We start from the raw sequence: 24,211 nt of genomic DNA, 5'->3' as shown, positions 1-24,211 counted from the left end.
GCAAGCACTGCATAGAAATGTGTTTCACAGTGCTTATAAACAGCATGGCATCATGTGAGCATGATGGAAAAATAAATAAATAAATAAACTTGTTTTGCACCGGTGTTGGCCTCACCTTTTATTAACTAGTAGCTGCAGAAATTATTCCGCCATGACAGACTATTAGCTAAAACACCACTTAAGTCTAATTTAGCCTCATGAAAAGCAACTTAATCAGCATGTATTCAAGAGAAAATGTGACATTTCTAAAAGCTGCATATTCATCATATCAGACGATACGAACGCCCGATTATTCATCAAATAAGATGAAAATGTCAGAAAAACGCTCCTCAGAGATTTGTTGAATGGTCTGCCAATGAGACTGTACTCTCCTTCAGAATTTATACATCTCAAAAAGCTGTTCAGACCTTTTAGAGACTCCCAATTATCATTGTGCTACACTCTCTTATCTGTGTTTTAGGAAACACTAATGTGGAATGTCAGCGTCATCTCGGCTTCTTAGTGGTTACTTAGAGTGTTTGGTGAAACTGCTCCTCTCATTATCCATTTACCACGAGCAGCCTCAAGCCTTTTAGAGATCATAATCAGATAGTAATTTGGGTTTTGGCCCTGTTGAGATCAGTTCACTATCACTGATATAATATAATATACAACACTGACAGTGTTACACGTGCAAAGTCCAAAATTCAACGCTTGCAGAACTATAATAGAAGGTACTAATAAGTATATAATTTGTTTAAAGATCGGTAACTCTAGATGGCATACTAAAGGTGTGGCAGTGAAAAAAGACATATAGATCGTAGTATAATATTCTGTCCGTGGGAACTAAACTTTAGTATTGTAAGACACTATGAAAATTTTTATATCAGAAACACTTCAAAATAATATTAATATGCATTTGTTGTGTGAAGCAATTTACTGTGTTTGTGTGTGTGTGTGTGTGTGTGTGTGTTAAAAATATCGAGGTAATTTTATTCATACAAATACATTTGCATAGTAAAAAGAAATCAAATTTTTTTCCTACATTTGCTTTTCTGGCATTGGCAATATTGACAATCTAAACTACTCATGCTTAAGTCATATTAGCTGTCTGCATCCATCATCTGTAGTTTCTCATAGCTTGGTTGACTATCTGTAATTATACATCCACACTAGCAAATTGCAGAGCAACGGGACTTTATACATATGTGCGTGACACACAACCAATGATTTCGCCAACGGCAGCCTGTGACTCTACAAGAACATTTAAATTTGAGGGTTTATTTTTTTCTCAATTCTATCTACATTAGGTATAAAGCGGTGAAGTGACAAATCTGAAAGGTTGACTTGAATAATACCATGGTCCAATCCACCAATGGTGCAGTGACTCTGAATTTAAATGAAATTTAATTTGGTTTAATGTTACAATTTGATTTACTGTTTAATGCACAAAAATTTAATTCTTTGTCCTATGTCCTATTATTAAATGAATGTAGAGATATTACTAAGAAAAATATAGCTTAGAAGGAAGTTGCATAGATTGTTGCCCTCTCTGTTGTGTGTACCTTGCTATTATTATTTGCTTGCTGTGGTAAACTGCCAGTGGAGATAAGTACTAACCCTAGCACATATGTACATTATCATACTGATTATGCCATTATTTATTTGAAGTGTTAGAATTGAAGTAGTTAAACACAACACCCAGCTAATGTCAGGTTATTGATTTAAAATTGTTATACCTTAACAAATTTGCTGAAGCAAACGTGAAATAGTTATAATTAGTGCTGATGGTTTTATTTCTTTGTTTATCATCTTACACTTGATATTGAACGTTTCTAGCTTAAGGGTTTTTTTAGGTTGAAAATTACTTAGCTAGCTAATCAGCTAGCTTGATTAAACAAATGCTGTTAGCTGATCACTGTCACGCAGTAGCTAAAGACCATATTGTAAATGCAATAAAATAAAGCTATATTGAATTAATTGTTCCTCTTATTTCCACATTTTCTCCAAACTTTTCCCACATTAGAAATCTTTAGACTTTTTATTGAATCTCACAAAGTGCTGCTATAAGAAAAATTGGAAATGCCCCTCATAAATAAATATACAGTGAGGAAAATAAGTATTTGAACACCCTGCTATTTTGCAAGTTCTCCCACTTAGAAATCATGGAGGGGTCTGAAATTGTCATCGTAGGTGCATGTCCACTGTGAGAGACATAATCTAAAAAAAAAAAATCCAGAAATCACAATATATGATTTTTTAACTATTTATTTGTATGATACAGCTGCAAATAAGTATTTGAACACCTGTCTATCAGCTAGAATTCTGACCCTCAAAGACCTGTTAGTCTGCCTTTAAAATGTCCACCTCCACTACATTTATTATCCTAAATTAGATGCACCTGTTTGAGGTCGTTAGCTGCATAAAGACACCTGTCCACCCCATACAATCAGCAAGAATCCAACTACTAACATGGCCAAGACCAAAGAGCTGTCCAAAGACACTAGAGACAAAATCGTACACCTCCACAAGGCTGGAAAGGGCTACGGGGAAATTGCCAAGCAGCATGGTGAAAAAAGGTCCACTGTTGGAGCAATCATTAGAAAATGGAAGAAGCTAAACATGACTGTCAATCGCCCTCGGACTGGGGCTCCATGCAAGATCTCACCTCGTGGGGTCTCAATGATCCTAAGGAAGGTGAGAAATCAGCCCAGAACTAAACGGGAGGAGCAGGTCAATGACCTGAAAAGAGCTGGGACCACCGTTTTCAAGGTTACTGTTGGTAATACACTAAGACGTCATGGTTTGAAATCATGCATGGCACGGAAGGTTCCCCTGCTTAAACCAGCTCATGTCCAGACACGTCTTAAGTTTGCCAATGACCATTTGGATGATCCAGAGGAGTCATGGGAGAAAGTCATGTGGTCAGATGAGACCAAAATAGAACTTTTGGGTCATAATTCCACTAAACGTGTTTGGAGGAAGAAGATTGATGAGTACCATCCCAAGAACACCATCCCTACTGTGAAGCATGGGGGTGGTAGCATCATACTTTGGGGGTGTTTTTCTGCACATGGGACAGGGCGACTGCACTGTATTAAGGAGAGGATGACCGGGGCCACGTATTGCGAGATTTTGGGTAACAACCTCCTTCCCTCAGTTAGAGCATTGAAGATGGGTCAAGGCTGAGTCTTCCAACATAACAATGACCCAAAGCACACAGCCAGGATAACCAAGGAGTGGCTCTATAAGAAGCATATCAAGGTTCTGGCGTGACCTAGCCAGTCTCCAGACCTAAACCCAATAGAGAATCTTTGGAGGGAGCTCAAACTCTGTGTTTCTTAGCGACAGGCCAGAAACCTGACTGATCTAGAGAAGATCTGTGTGGAGGAGTGGGCCAAAATCCCTCCTGCAGTGTGTGCAAACCTGGTGAAAAACTACAGGAAACGTTTGACCTCTGTAAATGCAAACAAAGGCTACAGTACCAAATATTAACATTGACTTTCTTAGGTGTTCAAATACTTATTTGCAGCTGCATCATACAAATAAATAGTAAAAAAATCATACATTGTCATTTCTGGATTTTTTTTTTTAGATTATGTCTCTCACAGTGGACATGCACCTACGATGACAATTTCAGACCCCTCTATGATTTCTAAGTGGGAGAACTTGCAAAATAGCAGGGTGTTCAAATACTTATTTTCCTCACTGTATATATATATATATATATATATATATATATATATATATATATATATATACACACAGTATATATATAGGTGTGTGTGTGTGTGTGTGTGTGTGTCAGGGATCCACCAGCCACACCCTCGCCAAACCCTCCAATCACTCCAAGCAGCTCACCAACTTACTAATCATCCACACCTGGTCCAAATCAGTCACCACACTATAAAGACCCCGTTTATCCACATGCTCATCGTCCGTTCTACAGCTTAGGCTTACAAACATTCAGGACTGCCCAAACTACTCCGTTTGGTTTTGCTTGACTTACAAGATTCTGTGTGTTATCTGTTCTCAATCTGCCACAGTTATTCTATTAGTTCAGTTTACCCTAGTTGGGTGCTCTTTTTTTTGTGCTTTCTGCCTTGCCCTTTTGCTTTCACATTAAAAGGCCCTCGTTGAATTCACTTGGTTTCCAGTACGTTCTTACGCCTGACAGTGTGTGTGTGTGTGTGTGTGTGTGTGTGTGTGTGTGTGTGTGTGTGTTTAAATGATTGCACCACTATGGCAAATTTTATATATACATATAAATATATATATTTAAAATAAACCGTTGTGGTGCAATCATTCATCAAATATGCTGAAAGTTATTTTGCTATTAACATCATTATTATGACCATTTTTTTTTAGCTTGTTTAGTTAATTTATTTGCAGGATCTATATTTAGTGCAGTCTTAAAAAAATATTTGCTAGTTAATCAAAAACAGAGATTACCACTGGTCTTCTCTAATGGTCAGACTTACAGCTATTGTGGTTGCAAAAACCATAGCATAATTTCTTCGGTCTTTTATCTCGGTGTCACACGAGATATTGATCTGCTATAACAGACATCTCAAGGTTGCTGGAAACATATGCTTTAGTGCAGAGTATAAAGAGTACATGCCACAGTCCAGGAAGCAGTTTAAGTCCAATCATTTCATAATGTAATTAGGTGGATGGACCTCAAAGCCTAATTAACTGACATTATATTGAAGCTTGCTGTGCTAGCTTATTGTCCAACTGTGAGTAGTACATTGGCATTGGAGCCAAGTTAATAATAAAACAGACCACTGCTCATGCAAAAAGGAATATTATCAGTGCTGTATTATTAACTGCACATCGAATCATAAGGTGTATGGGGATACATTTTTTCTACAATCTAACAATCTCTCTTCTTATTTATCCTTCAACATTGCAATTCCTGGAGCATGACTTCAGTATTAGTTGGAACGAAAAGAAGTTCAGCTAATGCACCCTTTGAAGTGGTATCAGCCATAGACATTGACCCCAAACACAGAAGAACTTTCAGGCAAATATATAGCACACACACACAAAAAAAAAAAAAATAGTTAAAGACATTGCCTGTGAAAATGAAGCAGGCATAGAACCTGAATCTCAGCTTAAGAACACATTGTTGCACAGCCGGAGGTAACCTCTGCTTCTGGGAAATTCCTTTAAACCTTAAAGCTTTCAACAAAACCTCCCTAAATAGTGACATGTACCACAGTTCATTTTTCAGAATCAGATAGTACTTTTGGTGAGCATCCCAGGGTAGAATTTTCACACTTTCACTGTAAAAAAACATTGTGCCATCAGCTCCACATATATTGGCACTATTCAAGGAAATGAGAAAACGTAAGTCCAAAAAAAAATAAATTTTTTTAAGATTTTCACAAACATTTAAAGAAATTGCTTTGTTCTAATAAAATGAATTAGTTTGAGTACTTATTTCTCTACTACTTTTACTCTTATTACTACTACTACTAATAGTAAGATTTATTGATGCCATAGTAACATAGTTTTCTTCCGGTGTCTATATGGGTTTTGGTTATAAAACAATGCTACATGTATGAACAAATGTGCCATTGTATGTTTGCATGGTGCCCACCAATGACAGCAATCATTCAGAACTACTTTGACCTTGATCCTGACACTGGTTAGGACTAATAAGTTAAAATGTCCCAAAAACAAGGATATTTGGGTATACAGGTCTTAAATAAAGTGGTCCACACATGCACGCCTATCAGTTTAAAGAAGCCTTTAATGCTCTGACTGATGACTTTACAAGCCAACTTTAATATAAATTACTGTAATGGGTTTAATGTTTATCGATTTCACCAAAATATTTAAAAAGTCCGATGCATTGTCATTTCTGTTTATTTTTAGTCCATATATAGAAAGTGGTGCTGTTTCGGCTTTTTATGTTTTTCACATCCAAATACATGACCCGGGGTATGAGCCATCACTAGCACTAAGAAAAAGAAAATCATTTTTGAATGACCTTGCAACCCTAATACATCTGAGCCTTTTTAATCCAAAATTCACTATGACGTGTTGTGTAACAGCATACACTATATGTTGAATGTTTCTTGAAAACAATATTTCACGATGAGTAAAAAGGGCCAGTTAGACTACATGAATTCAATTAAGAACCACACCATTCCCTCAGGAAGTAATGTGTTTAACATGTGCATCATCAGTCTTTATTGTTTTTAGTGGGTTATATTAGTCTATGGTCCAAGTGCTTTGACCTTTAGATGGACAGTTTAGGCTAATGTTTTCGAGCTGTTCCTGTAAAACCCAACCATTCTACTAAAGGGCTGTAAAATCATGGAGTGTCAAAGTATGGTGGGTGTATGGTGACTTAATGGAAGAATTCAACCGAGTAATCGAATAGAAGATAGTGGGGTTTCCTGATATGTTTATAATATGCCACAAGATATTCTGTCATGGAATGGCAATTACACGCAGGTGAAAAATCAATGATGACATTTGGCAAGAGGCCTCAGATGCTTACCTTGCCCATGTGTCAATAGTCAATATTGGAGCAAATGCATTTGAATGTGTTATTTTTCCCAAATAAGGCTGCACTCTCAGAAAGCATGTTATCAATCGGAGGTAATTAATTGAATTTAGATTACTTTACACAGTTAAGGTACACTCTAATTTTATCAGTCTGTTGTTCAGCACGTAAGCCTGGTATTGGGTAGACTGATAAATTAGTGTTAGTTGTAGAAACAGCTCACTATGTGGTCCAAACGATCAGTGCTACTTTTTCACATTATCATAAAGAATTAGATTTACAGACACAATTTTTGTGGAAATATTTTTGCATGTTAATCTAGTTATCTAAAGGTCCCCTGGTGGTCTAGTGGTTAAGCTGCAGCGCTCTTACCGCTGCGACCCGGGTTCGATCCCCGGTCAGGGAACCATCCCCAGCCACTCTCAGTGCCGGTCCCAAGCCCGGATAAATTGGGGAGGGTTGTGTTAGGAAGGGCATCCAGCGTAAAAACATGTGCCAAATCAAACGTGCGGAGGATCCACTGTGGCGACCCCTAACGGGAGAAGCTGAAAGAAAATTTTTTAATCTAGTTATCTAAAATTCTGAACAAAAAACCCTTCTGAAATTGCCTGAGTTGAATACAATACAATACAGTTGTTGAGGTCTGTTAACTCTAAGATGTTATCAGTCTTAGCTAAGGTAATAAGTACAAGCAAAACTGTATCTATTCTCTAGAATTAAATGACTAGGCCTACTTTTTTTTTTTATATTTCATGGAATGATATCTCATACATTAAGATGTCAGGATATAAAAACCTAAGCTAGGTTTAATTTTAATGATGTAATAAAAATATTTAATAGCACTACAGAGGAATGCAACTGGGATTTAAGGAAAAGGTTTAATGTATTTAATGTTTTTAATGTATTTATCTATTATATTCTAATTTGAAGCCTTTTTCAAAATTATGAATAAAATGCTTATTTGAACACACATTTCCCTCTCGGATTGGATTTGGATTTTAATATAGAGTATATATTAAATTATTCAAGCCACACACACTATTCTTCCTGATATCATTTCTTATGCCATGTTGTTCCAGACTGCATGTTGTCATTTATTTTAATTCCTTTCTGACGTGCTAGCAGTCTGCACTTAAAAGAAATGTTGGAACCTGAACACATCATGAATCACTTTGTATTTCCATTGCGTACGTTAAAGATCTAAAAGCGTTCCAGATTTATCATCATTTTGCATTACGATTTCAAATCTCTGCAACTAAATGCAATTTCACACTTGACCAGAATACCACCTCCTAAGAAAACCTGCTCTGAGGAAAATATTTTGGTGATGTGAAAGTGACAAGATGTAATTTTAGGCAGCCGTGGTAAACATGTTATTGGAAGCAATCAAGGGCACAACATTTTGTAACATGTTATTCTGATGAAAGTGGCAAATCAAGGAGTGTACATGGCTGTGTTCCAAACCCCACACTAGAATTGTAGTTCCCTAGAATTATGTTTACATAGTAATAATGCTTGCATGAAAAACTTTTTTCTTTAGTTTGAGTATGTGGTTTTGGACAAAGCCAAAGACAGTTCCCTCAGTTTAAAAAAGTGATTTCAAAAACTTAATTGTTTATACCTTTACCTATAACTTCATAGGTAGATTTAATTCCGTCTATAAAACAATGTTTGCTAGCAAAAACAGACCAGATGTTGAACACACCAAAAGCACCATGATCCACAACACCCTGCCCAATTTAACTCAGTTATAATGCAAAACATCAAAACCCAGATGGATTAAACATTGCCATTACCCAGCATTACAGGTGGGTAATAATCAAGTGAAATACCACAATATACGTAGAGTAATCTATGATGAGGTGTTAATGTTTAGCAATAGATTAAATAAAAAGAGACAAGAGTAACCATGACTAACTATACATCTTTCTAAAGGATTTTAGATCACTGTTTTTCAATAGAAAATGAATAAGAAGGTATTTGCTTTATTTGTGCAAGCAGTACACACAAACAACATGCATAAAATAAATGCAAGACTTACACATTTATTGTAATAACGAGTCACAAACACATCCACTGCTGCTAATCCCGGTTTATTAGGAAAGATAAGGTTCGACTTAACAACATGCTGTAAAGCATTTTTGCTCCGCCCAAACAATAGTGTTGTAATTTAGATGGTTATTCTTTTGTTTTCATCAAAGTACTTTGATTGGTGTATTGTTAGTACATGTTTCGAATAACTTTCGCGTAAATCTTGCTGGTAAAAAAAAATGGCTGGTGAAATATAGTGTTACAAAACAAATGAGACCACACACCACTCCACTCTTTAAGCAGGTGTCGACGTTTTTATTATGCACCACTTTTTCAAACCTTTTATTTCCAGCCAGTTATATAAAAAAAATAATAATAAAAAAATAAAAGAAAACTAAGAAAAAAATGGACAGTCAAAAAAGTTGTTTTGTTGGAGATTTGCACAAAGCAGCGGTGTGGAAAATATTCTTGGGGCAAAAACCTTAAAACAATAGCTTGTCTGACTACCTAGCCATTAACATTAATGCCAAATCAATATCAATAGCCAAACATGTATAAAAATAGCCTTTAATAGTAAGTCATAAATGTATATGCAGACTGTATGAATAGAGTATGAATGGCCACCTGAGTTTAGCAGGTGTCTCTCAAACAGGGGGAGGGAGAAAATGACCAGACATAGTCTCGGATAAATGTTTGTAGGAATCAAATTTTTCCATAGAAATCTTCATAAAATGTAAAATATATACTCATTGAACATGTGGCTTTTAACCCATTACATTTTCTGCATTACTGCCTTACAGATTTCATGTATTTATATATAAAGCGTAACAATTTTCAATTCAGAAAAATGTATATTCACGGTACTTCATCATTTATAACTTTCTGTTACAGTAAAGCTCAAAGTGTCTTGTTTTCAAATATATTTAAACTGTGTCTGTAGCCCACTTTTATCAGGAACTGTTAACATTTAAAATTAGGACGGCATTTTCAGCCGTGAGTCCCAAAAGCTGTGGCGAAGGCTAACAGGTTGAATTTAAATCTTGAATGGTTTGTTTGGCTTTCTCGCTTTAGTCTTTGAAGTCAGATATTCTTTTGTGACTAAGGTCATGACGTAATGACACATGACCAATCTGTGATGATGTAGTAAGTACATGCTCAGAACCGTTGTCAAATGGGACATGAAAGCAGTCTATTACAGTCTTTCCAGCAGCTCAAGAGCACTGTTTTAGTGTTTTTTGTCTCAGTAATTGTACTAATCCTGCTGGCAACAATGATTAATTAACCAACATAAAGCTAAAAGTTTGAAGGGTAATAATAATGCAAGACAGATAATAATGAGTACAGACACTTGATATGGCTGATCAGAGCATAGAAATAAAGTATACATATCAATGATGAAATGCATAGCCCAGGAAAAGTAACACAATTTGATTAATATTTGTGTCGTTTTATTGGATATTTGTCTCACACACACACACACACACACACACACACACACACACACACACACACACACACACAAACACAAACACACACACACACACACACACACACACACACACACACACACACCAATGCGCTTGTTAAATTCGTTCTAAAATCCTTGGGCTGGATTTCTGGATATTGACAAACCTTACAAATTATTGAGTCTTTTTGCAATAGGATAGAAAGATGCATGTGTAACACCTGAAATCGTTTATATATATATATATATATATATATATATATATATATATATATATATATATATATATATATATATATATATATATATATATAGTATATATTTCAGTAATGTTCTACTTCACCATCTCTTAAATTGATATTTTAAAGGTAGAAACCACATGTGCAGTAGAACTTACAAAAGATGTATGACCACATGTTCACAATGTTGGAAGCAGTAAAGAGCATTTGTGGGTCAAATATTAAAGCTTAATAAACACTAGTTAGATGTTCTGTACATTTTATTAATTCCTTGTCAACTCAGACAAGAGACCTGCCTTAAACACTGTTCCCATTCTGTTCCACCGGCTTGCTCATCAGGGACAAACTTACACTTATAAAGAGCATATAAATTTTTTTCACCGCATTATCTGTGTAAAGCTGCTTTGAGACAATGTTCATTGTTAAAGCGCTATACAAATAAAAATGAATTGAATTGATTACCTATAGCATAATAATGGCTAAACTATAATTAAGACATGTTCTGCTACAATAACATTTTGACAACATGCATAAACATGTTTGTATTTTTTAATAAAATCATCAAAATGTATTTTATAAAACACATATTTAAGTTATTCTCGCAAATAGGAGTTTATGTCTTGTAAACATCCAACATTTTTGGTGCATCCACTGGTGAACATGTGGGCCTGAAGTTTGAAGCTGTTGGTGTATAAACGAGGCTCCTCTGCTTCATCTTGTTCCGTCTCCTCCAGAGCTGATTGTTAGACAGAGTTCTCTCCAGGGATCAGAGGCTTAGTTTGATACCATGCGATTCTATTGATTGTAGCTTATTTAATTTTTAATGTGTAAAGGTTTTTGGTACTACAGAGGGGGTGACACTGCCTGACTAGCTTGAAATCTGGGAATTTCGAGAAAAGAAGTCGGAATTAGGCAAACTTTTTTAAACGTGGTGCAAACAGTGTTCCTTTTAAATCTTCTACTCAGCCCTTGTTTTCTCCCCATTCCACCATTTTTTTAATTCTGCAGCATCTCTTGTGTTTACATGTCCAGAGTGCTCCAGAGTTTACTGGGTGGTGCGCCAGTAATAATAGTCCGTGGGGAAACACAATGCTCCGTGTATAGTTAAATTGAATATTTTGTATTCGAATTACTCAAGTTACTCAAGGAATCGTTTCAGCCTTAGCACAGTTTGATTATAACATTGATTAGTTGTTTAAAGCAGCATGTACATTTTGAGGGTGGTGGTACTGATAGTGTACTACCGCAAACCCAAGTTGTGAGAAAATTGAACGATTTGCAAGATTATTATAGCTTTGCTTAGTCGAAAAAAGGTTGGTTGATTGGGGCTAAACTCTGTTTGACATATGGATTTTTGTCCATATTATATCAGTATGAAAGACTTTGACATGAGAAAAATATGTGAATTGGACATCATTCTTACAGGATGAGGTGTAAGAGCAAAAGACTCAACTAAATAACATGATTTCTGGTTGCATGTGACAACAAACACAGCACGCCATCACTCGGCATTTGGAAATCATTCACGCTGCCTTTATTTCAGTTGTTTACTCTCCTACTTTTCCAACCAGAATGTTTAGTGACTAATCACGTTTGTGTGATAAGCCAAAAATAATGTCAACATGTGTTTATATAAGTGTATAAGAAGTGTGTGTGGACTGTAAGGATGGTGTTCTGTGGTTGCAATGAATTTGTCTCTATGAAAGTTGCAGAGGACATATCCTCTGATCCTAAAATAATAATTCAAGAAATAGTATAATTTGATAATAACCAATGGAAGCAGGAAAGTAGCTAATTTCAAAGAAATAGAAGATTAAAAGTAAATTACCATGTTTTTTATAAATAATATTTTCTTTGTAATTCCTTTGACTTTATAGATCAAATCAATATACCATAAAAATGCTGTACTGTGATATACATTTTTGACCATAACTCATACCACTATCAGAAAAAAACATTTAAAGCTTGTGTCTTTGCCCCCTGAGTCCCAGTAGGCTGTGTTTTTAGTGCAATCTCCTTGCTAGCAGATCTTAGATGCCACAAACCCTGTGTTACCTCCCAGGCCACATCATCACAGGCATTTTCTCCTCTGCCCTTGAAAATAGCAGCTGGGCGAGAACACGAAAAAACCAATTGCCGTATGCCCAAACAGATTACGAGTCATTAGGCTAAGTTGTTAAGATTCGCCTGTGCTTGCATGAAAATAGAGTTCTACAGTAATTATCAAGGGACTTGGGAGATATGTGCACATTAATGAATAATAATAGGACAATGTTTTACAATGCATTTAAAACTAAAAGCTTTCAAGAAACTTGCTGTTAAAGTGAGTGACAGAATTTTTACCTTTTACCTACCTATAGAATTTTTACCTTTTTACCTTTTCTCTAATGGTGCCTTAATTTTTCAGCACTGATGTAATCTTATAATACTATTGGCTAATTCATTCGCACACTTGTGGCCAGCATCTATGATCAGACACTGTCCAAGCACATATCCTACATGGCCTTAGGGAAACACTGCTGCATTTTCCATAGTCCCCTACACCATGTGGCAGACTGTTATGGCAGTGAACCGGAGCCACAGAGCCAGATTAAAAGAGAACTGTCCCAGCTGCCACCTGGCATACAGCGACGTCCGATTGCACGATGCTGGAATGTTTTAGAAAAGCCACACAGCAGAGTAATTCATTCACCGTCCACACTCAGGAGAAAGAGCCTGAAGCATTAAAGGGCCCTCATGTACTGTTTTTTAATGGCACCCGTTGAAATCATAGAATGAATTACTTCGTACAATTAATTACATCCTCCAATGTGATACATAATCCCATTCATCCACATCCAATCTTTTTGAAGACAGATCCAGTGACTGATATTACATGCACTGAATCATTTTACACTGATCTACATGCACGGCACATTCTTTTTAAGTTTTAGAGATTGTGAGCTTCAATAACTCGTAGCCCTAGCCGTGAAGGGTGCTGATCATCAGAAGAGGCTGGAGATGCCACAGATCTGAAATACTAATGTACTGACATTTTCACAAATAAGAAATCTCCATGGTTTCACAGACCAAAAGCTTGTACTTTCGCAGCAGTTTATTTGGACGAGGAGGGCTGTTCTGACTGTGCACTCCGTCATCCCCACAGCTACTGTACTTTATAACCATTTACAGCCTAATGAGCACTCTTGATGGAAAGCTTAATGATTAAAGGCTTAATGTTTGCTAAGATATTTTAAGGAATGCGGGCCCAAACATATTTTTTGCTTGAGACCTGAGATGAGGGAAGGATGAGGACGAGAATTCATGAAGTATAATAACGATTCGGAAACCGGTTCAGAATGATTATTAAGTAAGCAAGACATTTAAGCAATAACCCAGTCAAAAACATCAATTTTGGTATTACACAGACAAGCCAAAATGTCACTTTATTAAGATGCATTCTATTGCAAATCTGTTTGTTATTGAAGTTTTAATGTAGTGTTTCATAGTTGCTTATATTTATTTGTGTGCAACTGTAAACACTTAAACAGGAAAACTATGTTTAAAACAAAGGAAGTAATTAACATAATATTTTTATTTCATTATCAGAGCCAAACTGTCTTTCATTTATTATATATACTGTCAATAGAGAATGTAATGTGAGGCCATTCTTCATCTATCTAGAGTTAATATTTTAGTGAACAACATTTTGAATTCAGAAACAGAACAAAACCACAGCCATTTTTTTATCTGGTATGAATCTATTGGCTTAATTTTGTTTTATAGAAGAGATTTGGTGCGCCAAACACTCATTATATTAAGTAGCTTAAAACTAATTAACACATTTTTAAATGAAGTAAATATATTTTTGTGATTAAAATTTCACAATACAATATATATTTATTGTTTATATGCATGTATGTATGTATGTGTGTTTGGGGGTGTATATATATATTTATATATATATTTATATATATATATATATATATATATATATATATATATATATATATATATATATATATATATATATATATATATGTAAAATTACTTATGATGGTTCATTTTACGTTCATTTGACAATAGCGATACGTCAAAATTGCAAATATTAAACATTTTGCGCAACAGGCACAGGCAGCATCATATGACGATCAGCTGGGATGAGTGTATCTTTCACCCTGTGAGATGCCCCACTCTTGCTAGCGTTCCACGGAGTAAAGTCTCAGTGTGTATTTTTTTCTGTTTCAAACTGTTTCAAACAGCAATTTTACTGATAAAAGCATGTCTTCCAAGTGCCCAAGTATGTCTCCTGCTTGTAGAAAAAAAAAGAAGAGGAAAGCCATCAGATTAGAGCAGAAAATGAAAATTATATATCAGCATGAAGCAGGAAAGACTGTCACAGTAATAGTACCATCTTCGACTCACGATATCTTTTACTTATGATGGGGTCATCGTAACGTATCTCCAGTAAAGGACTACCTGTATTTGTTTATATATATATATATATATATATTTATATATATATATATATATATATATATATATAAATACAGTGAGGAAAATAAGTATTTGAACACCCTGCTATTTTGCAAGTTCTCCCACTTAGAAATCATGGAGGGGTCTGAAATTGTCATCGTAGGTGCATGTCCACTGTGAGAGACATAATCTAAAGAAAAAAATCCAGAAATCACAATGTATGATTTTTTAACTATTCATTTGTATAATACCGCTGCAAATAAGTATTTGAACACCTGAGAAAGTCAATGTTAATATTTGGTACAGTAGCCTTTGTTTGCAATTACAGAGGTCAAACGTTTCCTGTAGTTTTTCACCAGGTCTGCACACACTGCAGGAGGGATTTTGGCCCACTCCTCCACACAGATCTTCTCTAGATCAGTCAGGTTTCTGGCCTGTCGCTGAGAAACACGGAGTTTGAGCTCCCTCCAAAGATTCTCTATTGGGTTTAGGTCTGGAGACTGGCTAGGCCACGCCAGAACCTTGATATGCTTCATACAGAGTAACTCCTTGGTTATCCTGGCTGTGTGCTTCGGGTCATTGTCTTGTTGGAAGACCCAACCTCGACCCATCTTCAATGCTCTAACTGAGGGAAGGAGGTTGTTCCCCAAAATCTCGCAATACATGGCTCCGGTCATCCTCTCCTTAATACAGTGCAGTCGCCCTGTCCCATGTGCAGAAAAACACCCCCAAAGCATGATGCTACCACCCCCATGCTTCACAGTAGGGATGGTGTTCTTGGGATGGTACTCATCATTCTTCTTCCTCCAAACACGTTTAGTGGAATTATGACCCAAAAGTTCTATTTTGGTCTCATCTGACCACATGACTTTCTCCCATGACTCCTCTGGATCATCCAAATGGTCATTGGCAAACTTAAGACGTGCCTGGACATGTGCTGGTTTAAGCAGGGAAACCTTCCGTGCCATGCATGATTTCAAACCATGACGTCTTAGTGTATTACCAACAGTAACCTTGGAAACGGTGGTCCCAGCTCTTTTCAGGTCATTGACCAGCTCTTCCTGTGTAGTTCTAGGCTGATTTCTCACCTTCCTTAAGATCATTGAGACCCCACGCGGTGAGATCTTGCATGGAGCCCCAGTCCGAGGGAGATTGACAGTTTAGCTTCTTCCATTTTCTAATGATTGCTCCAACAGTGGACCTTTTTTCACCAAGCTGCTTGGCAATTTCCCCGTAGCCCTTTCCAGCCTTGTGAAGGTGTACAATTTTGTCTCTAGTGTCTTTGGACAGCTCTTTGGTCTTGGCCATGTTAGTAGTTGGATTCTTACTGATTGTATGGGGTGGACAGGTGTCTTTATGCAGCTAACAACCTCAAACAGGTGCATCTAATTTAGGATAATAAATGTAGTGGAGGTGGACATTTTAAAGGCAGACTAACAGGTCTTTGAGGGTCAGAATTCTAGCTGATAGACAGGTGTTCAAATACTTATTTGAAGCTGTATCATGCAAATAAATAGTTTAAAAATCATATATTGTGATTTCTGGATTTTTTTTTCAGATTATGTCTCTCACAGTGGACATGCACCTACGATGACAATTTCAGACCCCTTCATGATTTCTAAGTGGGAGAACTTGCAAAATAGCAGGGTGTTCAAATACTTATTTTCCTCACTGTATATATATATATATATATATATATATATGAATTGTTTATTCAATATTTCATACAAATCTGATTTTGTTATTAATTTCTGATTTAATGGCAATCACTACAAACAGTTAGAACTCTCAGTTAGACGTCTGCACCTATTAACAGGTAGTTTGGCCCACTCTTCACTCTCCAGCCTGCATGGTTCAACCTTTTCAATAGATTTCCATAGTTTAATAGGATTCAGATTAGTTCCTCTAGAAGGTCACTTCAGAATAGCCCAGTATTTTGCATTCTTGGGTGCTTTTAGCTACAGTGGGTACGGAAAGTATTCAGACCCACTTAAATTTTTCACTCTTTGTTATATTGCAGCCATTTGCTAAAATCATTTAAGTTCATTCTTCTTCCTCATGAATGTACACATAGCACCCCATACTGACAGAAAAACACAGAATTGTTGACCTTTTTGCAGATTTATTAAAAAAGAAAAACTGAAATATCACATGGTCCTAAGTATTCAGACCCTTTGCTGTGACACTCATATATTTAACTCAGGTGCTCTCCATTTCTTCTGATCATCCTTGAGATGGTTCTACACCTTCATTTGAGTCCAGAAATTTTTGATTATACTGATTGGACTTGATTAGGAAAGCCACACACCTGTTTATATAAGACCTTACAGATCACAATGCATGTCAGAGCAAATGAGAATCATTAAGGTCAAAGGAACTGCCTGAAGAGCTCAGAGACAGAATTGTGGCAAGGCACAGATCTGGCCAAGGTTCCAAAAAAATTTCTGCTGCACTTAAGGTTCCTAAGAGCACAGTGGCCTCCATAATCCTCAAATGGAAGACGTTTGGGACGACCAGAACCATTCCTAGAGCTGGCCGACCGGCCAAACTGAGCTATCGGGGGAGAAGAGCCTTGGTGAGAGAGGTAAAGAAGAACCCGAAGATCACTGTGGCTGAGCTCCAGAGATGCAGTCGGGAGATGGGAGAAAGTTGTAGAAAGTCAACCATCACTGCAGCCCTTCACCAGTGGGGCTTTATAGCAGAGTGGCCCGACGGAAGCCTCGCCTCAGTGCAGGACACATGAAAACCCGCATGGAGTTCTCCAAGATGGTGAGAAATAAGATTCTCTGGTCGGATGAGACCAAGATAGAACTTTTTAGCCTTAATTCTAAGCGGTATGTGTGGAGAAAACCAGGCACTGCTCATCACCTGTTCAGTACAGTCTCAACAGTGAAGCATGGTGGTGGCAGCATCATGCTGTGGGGGCGTTTTTCAGCTGCAGGGACAGGACGACTGGTTGCAATCAAGGGAAAGATGAATGCGGCCAAGCACAGGGATATCCTGGACGAAAACCTTCTCCAGAGTGCTTTGGACCTCAGACTGGGCCGAAGGTTTACCTTCCAACAAGACAATGACCCTAAGCACACAGCTAAAATAACGATGGAGTGGCTTCACAACAACTCTGTGACTGTTCTTGAATGGCCCAGCCAGAGCAATGACTTAAACCCAATTGAGCATCTCTGGAGAGACCTAAAAATGGCTGTCCGCCAACGTTTACCGTCCAACTTGACAGAACTGGAGAGGATCTGCAAGGAGGAATGGCAGAGGATCCCCAAATCCAGGTGTGAAAGACTTGTTGCATCTTTCCCAAAAAGACTCCTGGCTGTATTAGAGCAAAAGGGGGCTTCTACTAAATACTGAGCAAAGGGTCTGAATACTTAGGACCATGTGATATTTCAGTTTTTCTTTTTTAATAAATCTGCAACAGTGTCAACAATTCTGTGTTTTTCTGCCAATATAGGGTGCTGTGTGTACATTCATGAGGAAAAGAAATGAACTTAAATGATTTTAGCAAATGGCTGCAAAATAAAAAATAGTGAAAAATTTAAGGGGGTCTGAATACTTTCCGTACCCACTGTATATGTTTTGGGTCATTACCCTACTTGAGGCCTGATGAGCTACAACTGAGATGGAGTTTTTTGATGCTCGGCAGGACATTTTGCTCCAGAATCGCTTGGTAGTCTTCAGATTTCATTGTGCTTTGCACAGATTCAAGATTTTCATGCCAGATGCAACAAAACTACCAAAAAACATAACAGATCCTTAAACATGTTTCAACATACAGTTTTGTCTCATCTGTCTAAAGGACATTCGTACAGAAGCATTCTGAATATGTTTTTTAATATGCATATTTATATCTCTTTTCTATAAATTGTCTGCACATGCACAGGGTAAAAAAGGGACTGATCCGATTAAGTGTATATACAGTATGCATTGGTTAACCTGATTACAGAACTAAAATGTTGGTGTCTTTGTTAGGTTTACTGAAATCCCTGTGATTTCAGTAGGATGGCTTTGAATGCTTTAATAATTATGGGCGAAATTTGCTTCTTCATTGCTTAGCTTTTAAATACCAAAAATTATGCTAAAATGCCTAGTGTTATTCATTCCCTATAAATAAATTAAACACAAATATGATACAAGTAGTTGCTTTAGCCATTGCTAAAGATCACTTACCTGTACCTGCTGGCTATTCTGTTAAGAAGCTTTCTGTATTTATGTCCATGTTTCTTTCATATTCTCCACGCCTTTCAACTAAATCAGCCACGTGCACCGCTCTGCCACTACTGAGCTTTTTGTTCTAATTAGTGATATGCTTGCTTGTTTTTGTTTCTCCTGTCTCCTTGACTGAGAAGTGCATTCAGCCTCTCTGCCTTTCTGCTGTGCTTCACTGCATTGCAAAGGGAATGGAGATAAAGCACTCAGCCTCCGAAACACGGCCTGTCACAGTCTTTCACTGCTGGCTGCAAGATAAAGCACACTTCTCTTGAAAGTTGTTCAATACTTTCAGGGAAAAAAAAATTAGAAGCAGCACTTGCTACACTTTCAGCAACCATGCTAAATTGGCTATAGAGCGTTTTGGCTGAGATGGGTTTAGTTGGTTTAAAAGATTGCATTGCATTTCCTGCCGGCATCAAAAGGTGCTCAAAGTGTAGCAAAGGTCAAGTGAGTCCTTCTGCTAGATAGGCAGCAATATGCTGAGGGCAGAGTTGAACTCTCACAGCTTTTTGAACTAGTTAAAAAGAAATAAATCAGAGCTGGATTTTTAGCAAGTGGTGAACATTGTGGTTTATTTTAACTCAGCTTAGTTATATTCAGACTGCAACACTGAATTGAATTTATGGAAATCAGTATGCAGGCAGCTTCAAATGAGACTTGGACAAAGTAAATTATGTGTGATTTTGCAGCTGTTTAGAGATCAGCATATTTGGAGTAAGCACTGTTCCAACACAATATGCTGGATGAGTATCCGAGCTGATCGAAACATGCTTTAATTGATCATTTTCAGCAACATAATTTGGATCTGTTTAGTTTTAAGCCAGGTGGTTTGGCCTGATACTGAGTCTGTATTTCCAAGAGATCTTGGAAGACAGTACCTTTAAGGAATTGATATTCAATTTACATTAACAATATGCAATGTGAATGCGGTGCAGCTAGACTTTAGTGTGGGCCTGAGCAGATTTTAATGAATTTTATTTACTGGCAAGTTTAAAAAAATTTATGAAATGTGTATGAGACCCAAAAATTAGCATACATGATTTAAAAGGTTGTGATGCACAAACCAAATTTGCTGTACTGCTCTTGGCAGCTCTATTATTTTTTTTGTTTGTTTGTTAGTTTTTTTCCCTTCGATCTTGCAATGAATTTCAAGGAAATATTAATTCTGGAACATACAATGTAATTGAAAAATACAAGTATTCAAGGAAAGCCATGCTGTGTGTGGTTGGCAGATATTAAGCTGATGTAAATAATTCTGCTTTTTTTTCACTGACCATTAATGGGCTGCTTACATAAATAGCTTGTTACTATAGGAGTCCTGGTGCTGGCTGCTGAAAAGATCCATATAGCTGCTTTAAAAAAAAAAATTAACCACACTGATCTTGAATTAGTTTGTGTGACCTGCAGTTTGTGCTTGTCATTTGTTATTCTCCTTAATGCCTTTTACTGCTTTTAAAGAACGGCTTTTGACATAGCAGGCGAACACACGCAAAGAAAATGAGCAGTGGAAGCACACTTCAGCAAAAGGACAACACAGGCAAGCTGCGACAACAGTGCGTGTTGTGTGTGCATCCAGGAGCAGCAGTATTTCTTCTTCTTTAGGAACGTATCTATTATCAGCTGCATTATTCCACTGTGGAGTTGATGTCTGTATTAATATGGAGTTATAGTCTATTGCTGCAGTTGGAGGCAAAATACTGTTTCAGACATAAAGCCGTGACTCATCTGGTTGCTGTACATTTTGTTTGTTGTCCTGCTATTCAGTGTGATTAAATGTACTGTAATTTTCTATGTTTAACATGCTTATTTGAGCTGCTTGTGTACTTTTTAGGATCAAGCAAAAAATAGAATCAGATGCTGCAGTGTTGACCAGGATCAGTTTGTTTCCTGGTACAAGGGATGGAAAAACTCTTGACATATTGTACTTTATTACTAATATACTAAAGTAGTTTTTTGGCTTATGTAAACTATATTTGAGTATTATTGAAACCGAATACTTGCACTTTTACATAATTACATTTCCCAAGATCTAAAAACTCTACATTTTTACTCTAAACATTGTTATTTAGATCTTTATTGTACTTTTGACAAATCATGAAGACTTTGCCTTCTCTCATCCAGCCACTGACAGTACAGTCAGTATAACAAACGAATAGGCTCAGCACTACAAAATTTTAATTTAGCATCCAATAAACGTAGTTTAATATTCAATAAAATTTTTGCATAGAAAACAGCAACAAGAAACATGCCAAATCGTCATCCGGAGTAAACATTTGAATGCCACACGATGTAGTTATCACTTCAGCTCTTTGCGGTCCATGTGCGTCTGGAGAGGACTAAGCCATCAGATCGCAGTATGAAAGTTGAAGATTTTTAAAAAGCTTCTGATGTTTATTTAACAACATTGACCTGTTTCTATGTTAGATAAGACTTCCAGTAAAATTAGTGGCTAATATAATTTGGCTACATTCACAATAAATTGTAGCTAAGGTAAATATGAATGATTTTCATGACATCTTACTTCTGGATTATTATTAAGGCTTTGCATATTAGAGTACAGTGAAATTATGTATTTATATATCCCAGCTTTATATGTAAAGAAGTTCAAGTCAACCATGATATACTTTAGAGCAGCCATGTAGCAGAGATTGTTAAGGGCTTTGCTCCATGTCCCGGTAGTGGCATCTTCAGACATTAGTGGACTTAAACCCTCAAACCCTCTGAACAGTAACCCATAGCCTTGACCGCTGAGACACCACAGTCCTATTCAGTTAATTCAATTATGTATCATTAAGCCTACATTCCACAAGCAAGCTTAGTTGCTTTAAAATTTTAACTATTGCATAAAAACACAATGTTTCATCAGTTTGCGAGACACACAATTAAATTTAAATCTAGCAACTTAATTATTTTGACTTGAGTGATTTTTTATCTGTACTTTTCTTATTCTTATTTTTAGGCATTAATTAATCATTCTGTGCACCCGAAGAATGCTGTGATTATGTTGTTAGCAATGGAACAATAGCACATTAAAATTAACATGATTATTTCATCTGGTTGAACACTGAAACCAGAGTGACACGTCAGTGGTTTGCCGTCATCGAGGGGAGGTAAAACAAGTTGCAGGCTCAATGCTAAACACTTTTGCTAAGATAAACATGTCTACATACTGAGGTATCCTATTCAGTCTTATACACAGTGTGTTGACAGTCATATCAGCAGCTAAGTATACCCGCTCCAAAGGCGCTGATACTGTAGCTATAGCATAAACAGATTGCTTCACGCTGAAATTGGTAGCCAGATGAAAGATACATAAAGTGCTGCTTTTCACTGCACGCTTCATTTTCCCAATCTGCTATCAGGCTGAGAATTGAAAACGGGCTAACATGGGCTAAAACGCTTTATTACATCGTTATGGAATAAAAAAAACTGCCAAATCCTAGGGATGTAGTAAATATGTAGCATAAATGTGCATGCACATCAGTTAATTTCTTAATATAAAAGGAGAAAAGTGATATATTGAGGCAAAAGAGTCTATAATCAACAGGATTAGCATGACATGGCATATTTTGTGGTGGATGCAGGTATTCCAGATCCTGGATTTAAAAAATAATAACAGTCCTTCTTAACAACAATAGGCATTTTTTTTCCTGCACACTTCAGATTAGTGGTTTCTTTTATTTATAATTGGATTTTATTAATACGATGTACACCCATTGCATCAAGTGTCCCTGCCAAACCACACAATAACCCTGTAAAACACATACACTTACTGAGGAGGAAGAGGTTAAGTGCACTTTTGCAGTGGAATGTTTAACATCGCAGCATGCTGTAGATGCAGCCTTGAAACTGCATCAACATCTTATAAGATTTGGATATTATAAATGATAATAATAACCAGAGTAAATGATGCAGTGAACCTTGCCATTTCTCTTACCATGCAGTTAGGTTTGATATTTCACATCAGACTGCCTATTAAATATGGAGATTACTGCATAGTTTCTAGTTTGGCATGACTGAAAGGTCATATGTTGTTTAAACTGTTTGGTGTGTACTGCCCTTGAGATGCCTCAGGATACAATTTTAGACCAGCTGCTGGATCACTTAGCAATTTTCCTGATAATTCCTGATGCTATACAGTCAAAAACTGAACCAGTAGTACGTTTTTGAAGCAATATATCCTAATGAACCGAATTTCAAGTTCTAATTATCTAATTAAAAAGTACATAGTTTTTAGAATGTCAGAAAACCTTACCTACAGCTTCTAGTTTTCTTTTTTTGTTAGTTTTTCACCAGGATTTCCTCATGCATAGCACATTAGTTTGCAAAATCAAAACTTCTGTTTGTAGTCAATAAAAAAAATAAAAGATTTCCAAGCTGATCATAGTTTGACATTTAGAATTTGTTTTCACACTGCTGCAAAATCGTTTACTGAATAAATATTGCAATAAAGGTTACTGTTTAACTTAAGGACTAAAAAAACAATGCCAAACAGACTTCTTACTCCTCAGCAGTCTTTCAGTAATTTCACCTGACAGTCTGAGCCATTTTCTGTCCCTTCCCGTCGGGATACCCTAAAGAGGTCTTGTCACAATAGCTTGTCTCCGGGTGCCAAAATCTGACTGAATTATTTAGCACATCCTGCCTGTCAGGTCCATTATTCCTGATAGAGAGACTGATACATAGATATGGACTGACAGCATGCCTGTAATCAAAATGGCTTTGTGCAATTTGGATGCCTCCTTACTCTTCGATACCCAGCCAGCAGGTGCCCGGGGGGAATCCTTTGCAGATAGCACTTCAAAACATTCATTTTCAGAGCTGGCGAGTGAAAGCACCGGCCTCCACCATTGTTTCCCAAAGGAACCCCATCACTTCATTATAAAAACAGGCCCCCACATTAAATCGTTCACACTTCTATGACCTAATGACTTTCCTGAAGATTCAGGGAGGATATAAAAGCTCATCCTGATTTCCGTCTTCCCACAGACTTTCACACTCCTTAGCTCTTATATCTATCCTGCACCATTACTCATTGGTTGCATCTGTTCACTGGCACCAAGTCCACCACAGCTGTAGAGAACAACATTTACCTTAATTTTTTTTGATGGTGCCTTAATACAAAGATATGTACAGTTATGGCAACTCATTATACAGCCGGGAACTCATGGGACTAACACCCCGGTCACTCATTCAGAACCTTAACATTGCACTGCAGATGAAACTGGTCAGAGTGGAAATTCTCTTGAATGAGAATAAGTTATAATAAAAAATAACAAGGCAGCATGGTAAAACACTGGGTAT

General features: G+C 36.8%; 1 protein-coding gene across 8 annotated transcripts in view; it reads left to right on the top strand.

Moving 5' to 3' along the window:
* Nucleotides 1–24,211, top strand: part of lrp1bb (low density lipoprotein receptor-related protein 1Bb) — a 288,809-nt gene that overhangs the window by 1,407 nt on the left and 263,191 nt on the right. The gene's annotated exons all lie outside the window — the stretch shown is intronic.

This window comes from Silurus aristotelis (genome assembly GCF_946808225.1).
Source record: "Silurus aristotelis genome assembly, chromosome: 3".
In the NCBI taxonomy this organism is placed as follows: Eukaryota; Metazoa; Chordata; class Actinopteri; order Siluriformes; family Siluridae; genus Silurus; species Silurus aristotelis.
Note: the sequence above shows the minus strand (reverse complement) of the source record. Positions and strands in the feature narration are given on the sequence as shown.